The 15,077-nt window shown below is 44.8% G+C and overlaps 1 protein-coding gene across 1 annotated transcript in view; it reads left to right on the top strand.

Moving 5' to 3' along the window:
• The first annotated feature begins 6,225 nt into the window (after positions 1 to 6,225).
• Positions 6,226 to 15,077, top strand: part of LOC121444702 (A-kinase anchor protein 17B-like) — a 33,480-nt gene continuing 24,628 nt past the window's right edge. Inside the window, exons 1-2 of the mRNA XM_041646606.1 lie at positions 6,226 to 6,295; positions 14,754 to 14,855. The gene's annotated coding sequence lies outside the window, so the exon portion shown is untranslated. The remainder of the gene's footprint in view (positions 6,296 to 14,753; positions 14,856 to 15,077) is intronic.

Here is a 15,077-nt window from a genome sequence, read left to right as displayed (position 1 = left end):
GCTAAGGCCTAGAGTAACTGACAGACCATTTTCAGAGGCAGAAAAAATTTTCAAAACCATCTTACCCTGTCTTGGCAAGGTTTGGCAGGCTTTCTTCTTGTATCCTGCTTGTCCTGTCAGGACACCATGCATTTTGTCAGTGGTCGAGGCATGGGCAGTTCTTTGCCTAAAGGCCAGTTTTGCCAAGATGAAAACAAGCTCTAAGTGGAGTGTCTTTAGTGCCCAACATTGTTTAGGGAATAGATCAGTGCTGCTAGGAGCAACTGTGTCTCACATCAACAGATCCATAAGTTATTTAAATGCCATATTTTATAGTTCTTTGAAGTGATTGAAGATTATCTATCTATGCGGAATACAATCTCTATGTATCTAAAGAACCTGATTAGTCTAACCTCTGAACTGTAAGCCACCCAATTAAATGTTTTCCTTTATAAGAAAAAAATAAGACCGCATATTAGAATATTAAACAATCTTTAAACAACTGTGCAACAAATGAGGACAACGACCTCAAAATGTAAACAATGTATAAGTATCTTGATCAGAGGTAGAAATGTATAGCACAATATGATAAATATATTCTAAAATTATATCAATATATAAAATGTCTTAAGCAGAGGTAGAAGCATGCATCTATATAATATGACAAAATATCTTTGCATAGGTGTACAAATATTGTAAACAGAAATAGGAGCATATTCAATATAACAAATATAATTTGAATTTGTATCAATACACAAGAATCTATACCATGTAAATTGTCTATAAATAATAGCTCACAAGTATTCACTCTATTATTCACTATTAGTATTAGTGTGAGTAAGCTCACACTAATTTAACTATTATCCCTTCCAATTTTCCTTTTTATTCAAAGAGATCCCTGAGCCTACATATTTTCCACCCCAATCCCCAACCCTATACCAGTTATAATTAACCCCTAATTGATGTCCCTAACCCTGAGGACAAACTTTGTTGGGAGAGGAGACGTCATCTTCTAGAATTACTTCCAGCTGTCATGGGGGCAATGTTCTTTCTATGAGATCCTGTAAAACTAAAATGATGGTTAGATTTCAAGATTATTGTCTGCTATAATTGCAAATTGTCTCTGAGTAGCCTATAGGGTTTTTCTGAAGTTCTTATTTGAAGTACTGGCCAGAGCATTGTAAGAAGGTGCACCATTTCCAGCTAAACAAGTTGGAATAATTTTGAGCAGCTGGTACCCAAAACCAATCTTAAAGTAGCGCTATCAACATCATGATGTCATATCAACCAGGTGGAATCATTGTTGTGGAGCCCCTTCTTCTTCCTGGAAACTTAAAAGATTACTGCAGTAAAATTTATTGATCATTGTGGAAAACTTAAACATTATTCATATAGACATATATTCAATGAAAGGTACGATAGAGACAACAAAAAAGGTATGGAGAGAAGTAAAATTTTTCCTAAATTCTTTCTTCTTTCTGTGCCATACCAGATGGCTCCTGATAGGAGACATAAGCACTGAATTTTTCTAGTAACAACATACTTAGATTTAGAGAAGAATAGCCATTGTCCAAGTCCAAAGCCAGCTTTAATTTTTAAGTGGAGATATACACATGTTCAGGTAATGAAATGTTTACCCTGAAGATGACCTGTCCTCATAAGTCAGATTTCTGTTTGCTTGGTGATTCTTTCTGGATCTTTTTTCCTTTAGGCATCTAGATACCACGGTCTCTCGATATTTTGAAGATGAGTATTTTCCTGCAAAGACAAGAACAGAACCCTGCCCAACCCTTATGAGGTTTCCTTACCACCTGTATGATTGTCATCTCTGTGGATGAGCTGTCATTTCTGTCTCAAGAGGTTCCTCCTTTTCAAACTTAATCTTTATTAATTTTGATGGTATCCATAGCATCTGGGGCAATCCACAAACTACCCCAGATGTCGTAAACTCAGCTGTGTAGACTCTATTTGTTTTAACAGTAACAATAAAGCATGCTTTTAGAGGCCAAAGAACTAAGAACTTTGTAAGGAAAATGAAAATCTACCACACAGTGGTAGTTCAAGCACCTGAGTTTTGATAAAATTAATGTTAAAATCCTATTTAATAGCAAAGCTCTGTAATTTCAAGATTGCAATGGTTCATTTTGTCAACATACACTCCTGTTCATGTGCTTCTTATTTGGACTATTAACAGCTACAGCATGCTATCAATTTCTTATTTGATATGATACACAAAAAGAGGAAAAAAGCAACACACAGCCTTTTAATAAGTTGAGTTTTAAAATTTAAACTGAGAGAGAGAGAACCTTCATCTGGTGATGGATGGAGATAGAGACAGAGACCCACATCGGAACATTGGGCTGAGCTCCCAAGGTCCAGTTGAAGAGCAGAAGGAGGGAGAATATGAGCAAGGAAGTCAGGACTGCGAGGGGTTAGTCCACCCCCTGAGACACTGTGCCTGAAGTAATGGAAGCTCACCAAATCCAGCTGGACTGGGACTGAATGAGCATGGGATCAAACTGGACCCTCAGAATGTGGCTGACAATTGGGACAGACTGAGAAGCCAATGATAATGGCACTGGGATTTGTCTGTACTGCATGTACTGACTTTTTGGAATCCTATTCTCTTTGGATGCAAACTTTCCCAAGCCTGGATGAAGGGGGGAGGGCCTTGGACTTCCCACAGGGCAGGTTACCCTGCCCTCTCTCAGGACAGGGAGGGAAGAGGGTGAGTGGGGAGCAGGAGGGAAATGGGAGGAGGAGAGGAAGTGGAAATTTTGATTGGTATTATTTATAAAGTAATAAAAATAATAAAACAGAGATATCAAACAGAAAAAAAATAAAATTTAAACTGATTATAAAAGAAAAAGGCCATAATCTCTATCTAACCTTCAAATTGCCAAACTTAGTGAGTTGAGTTTAAATATCATTCAGTGGCATTCAACAAGGGAGACAGAAAAGCTGTTTCGTTTTACTCATCCTTTCATCCATTTGGGCACATCTGAAGTTCAAAGGAACTGGCTGTGTGTGTGTGTGTGTGTGTGTGTGTGTGTGTGTTGCTGTGTGGTTAGCAGACATATTGAAGTCCTGAGTTTAATTTCCAGCCCCCAACAACCAAAGCTAATCAGCAGCCTTGATGTCTGCTTGCCAATGCTAAGGAAGCAGGGTTATTACTCCCAGCCTACTCAGTAGCTCCCGGTGGAAGTCTCCACTCCTACACATTTGTATTTGTATAAGAAAAGCTATGCACACAATGTAATACATGCCTAACACATGGGGATAGTCAACTCTAAATCTTACGTGTTATTTTAATCTTACACATTTTATACCCCTGAGTATTTGACACATGGTGAGTGTGCATGGCATATTTGTACAGTGAATAAAACATTAGATCCATGAGTTGTAGGTCAGGCAGAGGAGGATGGGGATCAAGTTCGTCTAGATTTCGTATAAAAGACACAACAGGAATTTCGGTTTAGCCGAAGTATACAGTGTTCTGAGATGGCAGTAGAATGGGTAGGGATGAAGTTTGGGCACGTGAGCCCAGGTTACCCAGGCTTTTACTTGCAGCGCAGTGGGTTGGCACCTCAGAGAGTGGGGGCAAGAGGGGAGTGGGGAAACATTAGCAACTGTGGTGGGCTGTAATGATATTATGGTTTGTTTGTTCGTTTGTTTGCTTTAATTTTTTGAGAGACAGGGTTTCTCTCTGTAGTTTTGGAGCCTGTCCTAGAACTCACTCTGTAGATCAGGCTGGCCTTGAACACACAGTGATCTGCTAGCCTCTTCCACCCAGAGAGCTGGGATTAAGGGGTGCGCCACCACTGCCCAGCCTGATATTTTGTTTATAATTTAACAAATAAAGCTTACATGAAGATCAGAGTGCAGAGATAAGCCACTAGTTAGCCACAGAGGCCAAGCTATGGTGGCACACACCTTTAATCCCAGCAATCAGTAGACAGGCAGACGGATCTCTGTGAATTCAGTGCCACCCTGGGCTACACAAGATTGAATCTGTCTAAAAGAGAAACAGTTCACACAAAGGTGATCCCAGAATTTAGGATTACATCCTTTTAATCCCAGCACTAGGGAGGTGAAGACAGGAGGGATATGGCTGGGCAGAGAGAGAGGAATATAAGGTAGGAGGAGGCAGGAGCTGAGATGCAGTCTGAGGATTCAGTCTGAGCATGCAGTCTGAGGTTTTGTAAAGACAGCATTCAGTCTGAGGCTTCATAGAGACAGGATTGTCCCTTCGGTCTGAGCATTGGAAGAGGTATAAACTCTTTAGTGGCTGGCTGCTTCTCTGACCCTTCAGCTTTCACCTCCTGATAGCTGACTCTGAGTTTTTATTATTAAGACCAATTAGAAATCACACAACATTAGGATTGCCTTCCATCTGAGTGATTAGGATTGCATTACAGTGGGCCTTTAAGTTGGGATGCAGTGGGGGACCCTATTATATTTTAGAATCATAGGTGTGGCATCTTCTGTGAAACAGACAAGGAAAAGGAGGTGTTGGGAGCCTTCCCAGCTGAAAGCATACAAGTTTAGAGGCAAATCGGCTAGTTCAGGGGCTCTGTGGTAATTGTGCAGAGAGGAAGGGGGTCTGAACATCAAGCAGAGGTGAAGATTTATTTAGGACAGAATGAGCATCAGGGGTCTTGACAGAAGACAGTAAAATTAACATCACCCCCCCCAAACCAGATAATCAAGCAGAAAACTGTCTGGTAACAGCTGCGGCAGCGAGAACCTCCCCTAGGGAAGGAGCTGACAGGAAATCTACTAAGTGTCAGCTTTGTGACTTGTCACTCGCGAAAGTGAATGTCAACTTGGAGAACTCGAAGAAAGGCCCTCTAGGCAAGGGTTGTGACCACCCTGGCCTTCTCTGGGTATGGAGCTAAGGAGGGAGGGCACATCAGCTCTTGGTGTCTACTTTCCAAAGATTTACAGCAATTGGCTTATGTTCAGAGAAGACCCTTAATTTGTGCCTTTGAGCAACAGAGCCTGGAATTGTTGGCCAGGAGAGCAGTCTTCAAATTGTTAGATCACCGTGGAGAAGGACAGGCAAGGCCGCCATTGTTTGTCCTTAAGCCAGAAGGCCAGAGACCCAACTGGCCATCACAGAGCCACAGACCGAGTCTTGGTGACTGGTCCTTGAAAAGTTTCCCAGCGTATAAGGGCTGAACTCCTGTACTAGGACAGTGGGCAACAAGAGGAAGATAAACACACAACCAGTATGTGTTCTTTCAGGTCCTTGCTGACTTGGATGGGGACGATCTGGTCAAGTGAGTGGCTGGTTCTCGGTTATGATGTTGGGTAACACTCTCTTCAGGCTGTTCTCTCCCTCCCTCCCTCCCTCCCTCCCTCCCTCCCTCCCTCCCTCCCTCCCTTTCTCTCTCTCTCTCTCTCTCTCTCTCTCTCTCTCTCTCTCTCTCTCTCATTGTGTGTACGTGTGCAAGTGTGTGGAGGCCAGAGGTCAGTGTTGGTGTCTTCCTCATTGCTTTGCACCTTATTTTGTGAGCCAAGGTCTCTGGCTGAACCTGAAAGTCACCAATTGGCTACACTGGCTGGCCAGCAAGGTCCGGGAAGCCACCTATCTCCACCTCCTGCCCTATGCCTATTTCCCTGGCTTTCCCTGGCGAAGGGCTCACGGGTTCACCTTGCCACATCCCAGCTTTTACAACTGTGCCAGGGATCTGAGGTGGTGGTGGTTACAGTCTCTAAATCCCGTCATGGAGGGAGGTGAGTAAACCTGGACAAAACTTTGGGCTGGTCAGACCCTCGCAAAGGTATTAACTTTGGTCCCAGCTTTGCTGCCCCGGAGGGGCGGGGTTATTAGAATGTTTGCTTAGGAGAAGGCGATTGGCCCTGGGGAAATCCAAGGGGCGGATCTAGTCTGTGGTTGCTATTGGTTCTGCCGGCAAGTTGAGGGATGGCAGCGAAGGGGGCGGAGCTCACGAGGAGAGGTTCAGCACAAGAGCCCACCGAGGGGAGCGAGCTTGCGGGCTTGTGAGCCCGCATCCCGGCAGCCCCCCGCCAGGATCCAGGAAGCATCCACCAGGAAGCTCCCGGGGCTTGCAGCGGGGCGTTGGCACGGGCACGCGCACTTGCTTCGCCTGCTTGGATGCGGCGAGGACGCCTTGGTGTCCCGCCCTGAGCCATTCAACAGCTGGCCTCGCCCGCAGCAGTCCCAGAGAGCGACCAGGAGCGTTGATGGTTGACACTGCGGCGGCTGGAGGGAGGCGGCAACAGGAGCTGTGGCGGCTCCGCTATCCCAGCGGAGCCAAGCGTGGAGGTAGAGCGGCTGCCCAGGCGCCCGGTAAATGCCCCCAGTTCTGCTTACCGACTAGGCGGCCGCGTCCTTCTGCGTCCCGGTTGGCCGGCCGCCCTGGCCTACAAGAGTCGTGGGTGCCTGGCGGGCTGGCTCCGCGCGGGACTCTGAATGAGCACTGGGGAGGGGCTTCTGAGAGGACCGGGTAGCCAGGCCAGCGCTAGCTGGAGTCTGGTTTTCTAGGGACACCCCTAGGCTTTCCCCCTTGGATTCGTCAAGCTGCTCTCTTGGGGCTCGGTGTCGCACTAGGGGGCGCTGTGGCCGTTGCTGCAGCCGAGGTCACTGGAAGCTTTCCCATAGGGTGCACTAGATTGCTTAAGGAAAGCCAAAGGATGTCCTCCCTTAATGGACGCCTGAGCCAAGTGCTCCGGTTCCTCAACCTGTTCCCCTGACATTCATCATTTAGTTAACCACTAGCAAGGGTCCGTTGCCTCTGCCCTCTGTTGACGACTAGGACCTTGACTTCGGGGACTTGAATCTAAGCTTGAGGTTCCTAGTGTGGGTGGAATTAAACTACTTCTAATTTGATCAAGAAAGCAGGGTCACCCTCAAAAGCCTTTGGAGTGCAGTCTTGAGCTTGGGTCGAAGGGCAGGAGGGTCAGGGGTCACTCATACTGTGGGTACTGGTATGCCTGAGCGTGTTGGTCACTGGGACTGGTGCCTTCTTTACGTTTATCAGCTGCTTGTTGAGATTTTAGTTGAAGCCAATTACTCCCTGAGTACTTTTTGAATGTCACTAACTCTAAGGGGTGACTTGTGTTGATTGGAACCCTGGAATCCAGCATGGGGGCCACCGGGGCCTTATTATTTGCCACAGGGTCTCAAAGATGGTACCCATTTTGCCCGGGGTTCCTCCTGCCTCAGCCCTGATTTTGAAACCTCATACTGTTGAAAGAATGTAAGGTTGTGCAGTATAATTGGTAGGGATGACTTTTTCATTTGCGAAAATGTAGTTGTGGTCTCTCAGATTCGGTACTTTTAAAAGAAGAAATTTTAAGCATGTGAGATGCTAGTAGCCACATTTTTCTGTGCTCTGTTTTTTGTATTCCTGTGTGTGGAATGTGTCCTCTCAAAAGGATGGAGTAACTTGAAGCATCGGGTAACTCACATGAAAGTATTTCTTACTTCAGTTCTTGTGCAGCACACAGAACAGTGGAATAAGCCTCCAGGCACCGGTGCCCAGGGAATGCCAGCTGCTACCCGCAGGAGAGGATGCTTGGGGCTGACTTGACGAGGAATCATAAGGTAGAGGATAGGGCATGCAGAGACCCTCTTCTGCAGTAGGTGGACCCCAGGATCACACCTGGAGTGTGCCCCTTTTGTCTAGTTTTTGCTATCACACATTCAGGTAAAGTGTAGCCTTTTACTGGCTTCGTGTGTCATCTCCAGTATTAGAAAAATGGCGAGGCTTGTAGCTTAGGAAATGTGGATTTGAAGATCAGGCAATACAAAATGGTGGTGTTGGGGGGAGAGAGAGAGAGAGAGAGAGAGAGAGAGAGAGAGAGAGAGATTGAAGCACTGTGCTGCTAAGACTAGCTATGCATTTGTTTTCCCAGTAAGTACCCCTGCTTTTGCCAGAAAAAAAGGAACTTTTGTTTTTCAGGATGGAAAAACAATCTTACTTTAAGTATAATTATAGAATTCTTTAAAATAAACAACATTTTTGTTAATCCTTTGGGAATTTCATACATACACGCAAAGTGTTTTAATCTTATTTACCCCTGTTCTTCCCCTAATTCTTCTCAGATCTTCCCAATATCAAGTCCTTTAAACAAACACCCCATACAGTGTTGCCTGTATATTCATGGTGGGGAATCATCCACTGGAGCAGGGTAGGCCTGTAAAGAAAACGACACTTCTTCCCCCCCGAAGCCGTGAACTGTCAGCAGCGGAGAGAAGAGTCTTTGCTGACTTTTTTCCGAGGTAGTAGTCTAAGAATTCTGATTCACTGTCCATTCAGGTCGACAGAAGTTTTTTGTTGTGGCTTCCAGGATACTCATGGCCTTTCAAGAAGCTTTGAAGCTCACTTGCAGATGGAGGCAGCCTAATACCTGGGCCCCAGTGGGAGCCATCATGGACTGTGTGAAATCCAGGGGCTTATTTTTCAGAAGAGGCAGTGTAAGAACTGGGGAATATAAAGAAAGAAAGCCAGTGACTTATTGAGTCGCTGTAATAATAATAAGGCTCATATTAATCGAGTGCTTGGGGTTAAGTACCTGATTTGCATCATTTCGTGTGATTCTTCAAAACTCATATATATGCATGCGTGTGTGTACGTATGTGTGTATATGAGGAAAGAGTGGGCATGGCAGCTTATTATTCTAGCACTCAGAAGGTGGAAACAGAAGAATTAAGGTCATCCTTAGCTAGATAGAGAGTTGGAGGCTACCCTGAGGCACATGACAGCCTGCCTTATACACATGTAAAAGATAAAAAGAAGGAAAATCCTTGTAAGGTAAGCGCTAGTCACTATTAGGGATTTGAGTAACTTGAATCCAAAACTCGGAAATTTCAAACGTTCCAAAATCTGTAACTTTTTGCATATTGTCATGATGCCACAAGTGGAAAAGTCCACGTATGCTGTCATATGATAGGGCGGCTGTAAAACAAAGCTTCAGTAAATAAAATGACCTAGAGGCTACACAGCAAACCTGCACGGTAAGCATAAATGAGCTCTGTGTGTCCACCCTCAAGATGTCTCCTTATATATAGATCCTTGCGATCGCCACCATTCTGGATAAGGGATACTCCACAGGGATCTTCTACAGTTCACAGAATTTAGGTAACAAACCCAAGAAAACCGCCTAGCTTTTTGGCGCCAGAGGTGGGATTTAAAACCAGGACTACTTGCTTTTGAAGGTAGTTTTGGCTGCTGTTTTGTTTTTGTTTTTGTTTTTTTTTTCTATCATAGTTTTGTGAAGAGGACTTTGAAGGCTGGGGAAAATTTGTATTGGGAGGGGATAACTGGTGAGAAGCTCTGCATCTTTTAAAGACCTCAAGGAAGACTGGCTCATCTAAAATGGGCCAGTGCACCTAGGGGTAGGATGCAGGCTAGGGGTGCTGAGGTGGGGAGGGTCTTGTTTTTAGTGTCTTGAGGGGAGTTTGCGATTTGATACAGTAATAAATCGAGGATGCTGAGAAATTCTTTATGTTGTGTGTGAGCATGTGTGCACGTCACAGAAAAAGTGTAAAGCTCAGAAGGCAGCCCCAGTTACCCTCCCTTACGTCTGCTTTGTTTTAGAGTGTTTTTTGTTGTTCAGACCTGGGCATGGCAGGCTAGCTATCCTGGGAGCTTCCAGGGATTGGCTCACTACAGGGACACTGGCACTACCGACATGTCGGCCACGCCTATCTTTAGTAGGTTCTGGAGATCTGAACACAGGCCCTCCACTCTTGCATGATAAATGTTTTGCCCACTCACTGAGCCATCTCTCCTCAGCCTGGCATGTTGAGACTGTTTGAACAAGGAAGACTGTGACAAAAGTAGTCCCAGTTATCTGGTGTGACCTACCTGGGTCCCTGAACCTATTTCTCTCTCCTTTTTTTTGAGAGTCTTGTTCAGGTGTGAGTATATTTAATAATTGTCTTTGTTATTCCTAAATTCTTAGGGAGTACCAAATGTATACAGTTGAGCAGATTCTTGCCTTAATGTATAGGCTCTAATCTATACTACTTGATTTTTGTTTTGTTTCATTTTTGATACAGGGCATTAACTTGTAGTCCAGGCTGGACTTGAACTCACGGATATCCACCTGCCTCTGCCTTCTAAGTGCTGGGATTAAGGGTGCATGTGAGCCACCATGCTCAATAGCCTATACTGCTTGAAAAAGCAATTAAATCTGGGGATGGCCCACATTGAAAAGCTGCAGATCTCAGTAGAAATCAAGATCTTTAGCTTATCTTGAAATTCTAGAAGGTCTGGGTTGTTTCACCCAGAAAAGTCAGAGCTTTCCAGATTGGACTCCTGTAGCTGGGGGGAGCTGAGTGATGTCCTGTCCTGTCTCTGCATTTCATTCCTGGTAGCCCTGTAGTCCCTGGACTTCTGCCCAAGGGAAAGAAGCCCCACCTAGAAAGATTCCGATTGAAGATTATCTTCTTGCCTTACCATGTAATCAGGAAATTGTCAGCCGACCTCCCACAGCACTGTCTATGTGAAGTGAACATAATCGTAGCATGCAGGGATGATGCAGGCATCGTTGATAGAAACTGAGCATCATCCGTGGGCAGCTTCTTTTCCTCAGGCCCGGTTATATTATGATACTTTCCGCTGAATCTTTATTTTCTATTCTTTTCTTAGACTCCGGTTTTCTTTCTATTGCATACTGAATGAATATAGGATCTGGGTCAAAATGTTATATAAAAAAAAACAGTTCAGGGTAAAAACAGAAGAAAAACAATTAAAAATAGCATGCAAGTTTGGAGGGAGGAAAGGGAAGGGGGAACGATGTAGTTATATTATTACCTTAAAAATCAAGAAGTGTTTGAAAGAATAGCATGCTAAATTTATTCATCTCGATCTCTGAAAGATTTAAATCTTCTGTGTAGATATTTGTAGGATGTATGTGTTTGTTCATGGGTGAGAGGAGAGTACATGCATGCTGCGACATGCGTGGCCGCCAAAAGGCAACCTTGGATATCAGTCCTTAATTTCTACCTTGTTTTTAAGACAGAGTCTCATGCTGTTTCCTATTTCCTTTGTCAGCCTAGCTGCTCCTTGAGCTTCTGAGGAGTCTCTTGCCTCTATCTCCCATCTTACCAGAGCAACATCGGGGTTACAGACACATGGTACTTGTCCAGATATGCAGGAATTATGGGCATCTGAACGCACATCCTCATACTTGTGTGGTCGCTGCTTGTATACTTTACCCACTCAACTATCTTGCCAGCCGTGAAAGTACTCTATGTTCTAGAAAGGGATAAGCCATTTTGTGTTGGCACTAGACAACATTATGCCAGTCTGCCCAGGAACTGCAGGGCATTTAGCATTAGTGGCCCCTCTGCTTACCAAATAGTGAAGATGCACCTTCCTGGGACAATTGTTATGACAACTAAAATTGTTCTTTTTTTAAAAAAATTATTAGATTTTTAAAAAAATGTTTTTTAAGAGCCATGCATAGTGGTGCACCTATTACTTTTTGTTTGTTTGGTTTTTTTTTTTTTTTTTTGGTTTCTCGAGACAGGGTTTTTTTGTGTAGCAGTCCTAACTGTCCTGGAACTAGCTCTTGTAGACCACGCTGGCCTTGAATTTACAATGATCCACCTGGATCTGCCTCCTGCGTGCTGGGATTAAAGGTGTGCGCCACCACCACTGGCAATCTAAAATTGTTCTCATGCACATATCATTCCTCTTGAAGGGAGCAATTGTGGCACATTTAAAACCTACAAAGCACATTCTAGAGTCTGACATTCATTTCTTTTTTTAAAAAAATTATTTATTTATTAAAGATTTCTGTCTCTTCCCCGCCACTGCCTCCCATTTCCCTCCCCCTCCCCCAATCAAGTCCCCCTCCCTCGTCAGCCCAAAGAGCTATCAGGGTTCCCTGCCCTGTGGGAAGTCCAAGGACCACTCACCTCCATCCAGGTCTAGTAAGGTAAGCATCCAAACTGCCTAGGCTCCCACAAAGCCAGTGCGTGCAGTAGGATCAAAAACCCATTGCCATTGTTCTTGACTACTCAGTCCTCATTGTCCGCTATGTTCAGTGAGTCCGGTTTTATCCCAGGCTTTTTCAGACCCAGGCCAGCTGGCCTTGGTGAGTTCCCGATAGAACATCCCCATTGTCTCAGTGTGTGGGTGCACCCCTCGCGGTCCTGAGTTCCTTGCTCGTGCTCTCTCTCCTTCTGCTCCTGATTTGGACCTTGAGATTGACATTCATTTCTTATGAACAAATGTTAATAGTATCCTTGCTGTTCTGTGGCACGAAGTGTTCTAGTCCTCTTCTGGCATTTTGTGCATCAGATTCCAGTCATCTGTCCTAATCTCTCTCTCTTTTTAGACTCAGGTCTTTGAGAGTGAACTCAATACGACTCATCACTACAGCTCCCAATGTGTCTGAGTAGGTGATTGGTAGGTACACCTCAGTTACTCTCAGTGTCCATTAGTGTTAACAGCTCTAGTCTAAAAGGGCATGCTAGCCTGCATTACCATTGCACCCTTGGCTTTGAGAAACTGGTATCCGCATTCTAAATACAGAAGTAATACCTTTGAAAAGGAGCTGTCGGGCAAAGTTTCTGTTTAACTCAGCTTTAGCCTTATTGAGTTTCTCCTCTCTTCTAATTGTCCCAGGCTCTGAGGTGATATTAGGGAAGCAGACATGTGATTCTTGCTCTCACGAAACTTACAGTTGAGGGAAGGAAGGAAAGGAGATGCAAACCCAAACACATTATGATCGGGTAGCACTGATGTTGTGAGATCAGTGCTCTTTTGGTTGTCCAGGGATAGCATCTCTGAGGAGACTAGACTTTTGAGTCAAATCCTTCTCCCCCCAAAAAGGAATCAGGCATGAACAGATCTCGGTTGGGGCAAACATGTTCCATAGAAGAGACACAGTGTGAAAGCCTTAAGTGTTATAGCTAATGAATTTGTGTCCAGTAAAGATGCCAATAGAACTAAGATGGAGAATTCAGGAGGGGACAATGAGGTGAAATGAGTAGAAGGAAGGAGGCTGAGGCCATATTTCAAAGGCGAGAAATTGAGATTTCCTTTAAAGCCACTGGAGGGTTTCGAGCAGATGTCTGACATGGTTTGGCTTAGGGTGTTTAAAGTCAGGCATGGTGGCACACACACAAGACACATTACTGTGAGCAGGAGGATTGCTGTGAGGTCAGCCTGGGTTACATTTTGAACTTTAGGCCAGTCTGGGCTACAGAGGGCATGCCTGTCTCCAAAATTATGCAAAAGTTTTGATTTTAAATCATGTCGGCTCTTATCTAGGGATGGAAGCAGAAAGGCTAGTTAGGAAGTTGCCAACATGATTTGGGTTAGGGCAACGAGGCATTAGACCTAGGAGGTAGCAGCAATGGGGAAATGGGTTTGGAACATGTGTTGTTGGTGAAGGGATTGAAGTGGAGAGGAAGGGAGGGTAACTCCCGGGTTTTCAGCCCGATCCTCTGGGTGGAGGTGCCTATACTCAGGAAAGTGCTAATTACTGGGTGGGAGGGAGCTAGTGGGAAGTGGAGGGCAGGTTTGGGGCTGGGAATTAAGAGTTCGGGTGCACTTGTTTGGCTGAGATACCAAGGAAAAATTCCACTGGAGACAATGAATAGGCAGTTGAATATGAATCTCAGGTTGGCAGAGCTTCAGCCCACATAAAATTAAATGCAAATTAAAGGTGCTTCGGGGTGCCAAAATATACTAGCCTAGGCCTCATACCTAAAATGATAATGATCCAGTGTGAGAAGGGCTGGAAAGGAATCAGGCTCAGTGATTCTGCTGATGGCCTGATTCTTTGGCTTGATGTTCCAGGAGAGCAATTTGACAATAGGTGATGTAGTTGTGTATGATTATTCCTAACCTTTGTCATAGTGTATTTTGAAGAAACAATTTAAAAAAGCTTTGTACAGAGCTTTTTATGCTAAGTGTTCATTCTTATAATAATAGTCTAGAGTAATGCTCTTTCAGGGGAATTTAAAAAAAGGAGCCAGGCATGATGACTCCGGCCTGTAATTCTAATAGTAAGAGGGCAAGGCAGGAAGATGGTGAGCTCAAAGCCGGCCTGGGCTGCACAGTTAATTCCAGGCTAACCAGGGCTACATCGGGAAACACTCTCAGGGGAAAAGAAAAACATAGATCCCTAAATGGGAAGGGAGAGCTAACTGTTCTGGTTTCATTCTGTGACTGTGATAAGACACTATGACAGAAAGCAATTTTGGGGAGGAAGGGGCTTATTTGGCTTCCTGCCGAGTCCCAATCTATTCTTGAGAGAAGTTAAGGTAGGATCCCCAGACCGGAATCGGAAGCAGAGACCATGGAGGAGGATAGCTTGCTAGCTCACTCACAAGCCCATGCTCAGCTAGCTTTCTTCCAGAACCCAAGACCCATTGCCTAGGGGTGGTGTTGCCTGCAGTGGGCTGGACCCTCCTACCTTCATTACTAAGCAAAACAAGCCCCCACAGACATACCCCATAGGTCATTCTGATCTAGGAAACTCCTCAACTGAGGGTTTCCTCTCAGGCGACTGTAGATTATAACAAGTAGGCAGTCAAAGCTAAGTGGGGCACTAACTAAAGCCCTAGTCACCCCATATAGAATCTCTCTGTATGTAATGTTTGCATAGCAATCTCTGGAATTGTTAGTCAAGCGGGCGCAAAGCTCAGAGAGTGGCAGTGTGTGGGGGCAACAGCATAAACCTCACAAGCTGTCGGTGGTGAGCATGATAAACAGTTGGGTTACTTAAATTTGTGAATTACTTTATTCACTTTTGACTTTGTACCTGTTTCTCTCTGACAGTGTCCCCGCCTTAGGATGCCACAGCACGGTGCTCGTCATGAAGAGTTCCCATGAAGCGTGGCCTTTGTGATATTCCCTTCTTTGACACATTTCCCACAGAAGGTATTGGGTAATATATCCTATTTCATGGGACTTGGATTCAAAGAATTTCACCTTGGGGTTTTAGAAAGGTTGGGAGCCATGCGCTCAGAAACCCGAGTACACTCTGGTGTAAAGGTTGCTTTCGCCCCCTAGGTGGCGACTGATAGGCAGGAATTTTGCTGGTAATTTCAGACTGACGCTCGAAGCTGGACACTGGCAGTGTCGTGATAAGCATTTCCCACA

The sequence above is a fragment of the Microtus oregoni genome, unplaced genomic scaffold (assembly GCF_018167655.1).
Source record: "Microtus oregoni isolate MIOR12 unplaced genomic scaffold, Mior012 000138F_ref0000102, whole genome shotgun sequence".
Lineage (NCBI taxonomy): Eukaryota > Metazoa > Chordata > Mammalia > Rodentia > Cricetidae > Microtus > Microtus oregoni.
The sequence above is the reverse complement of the archived record's forward strand: the minus strand, read 5'-3'. Positions and strand labels throughout refer to the sequence as shown.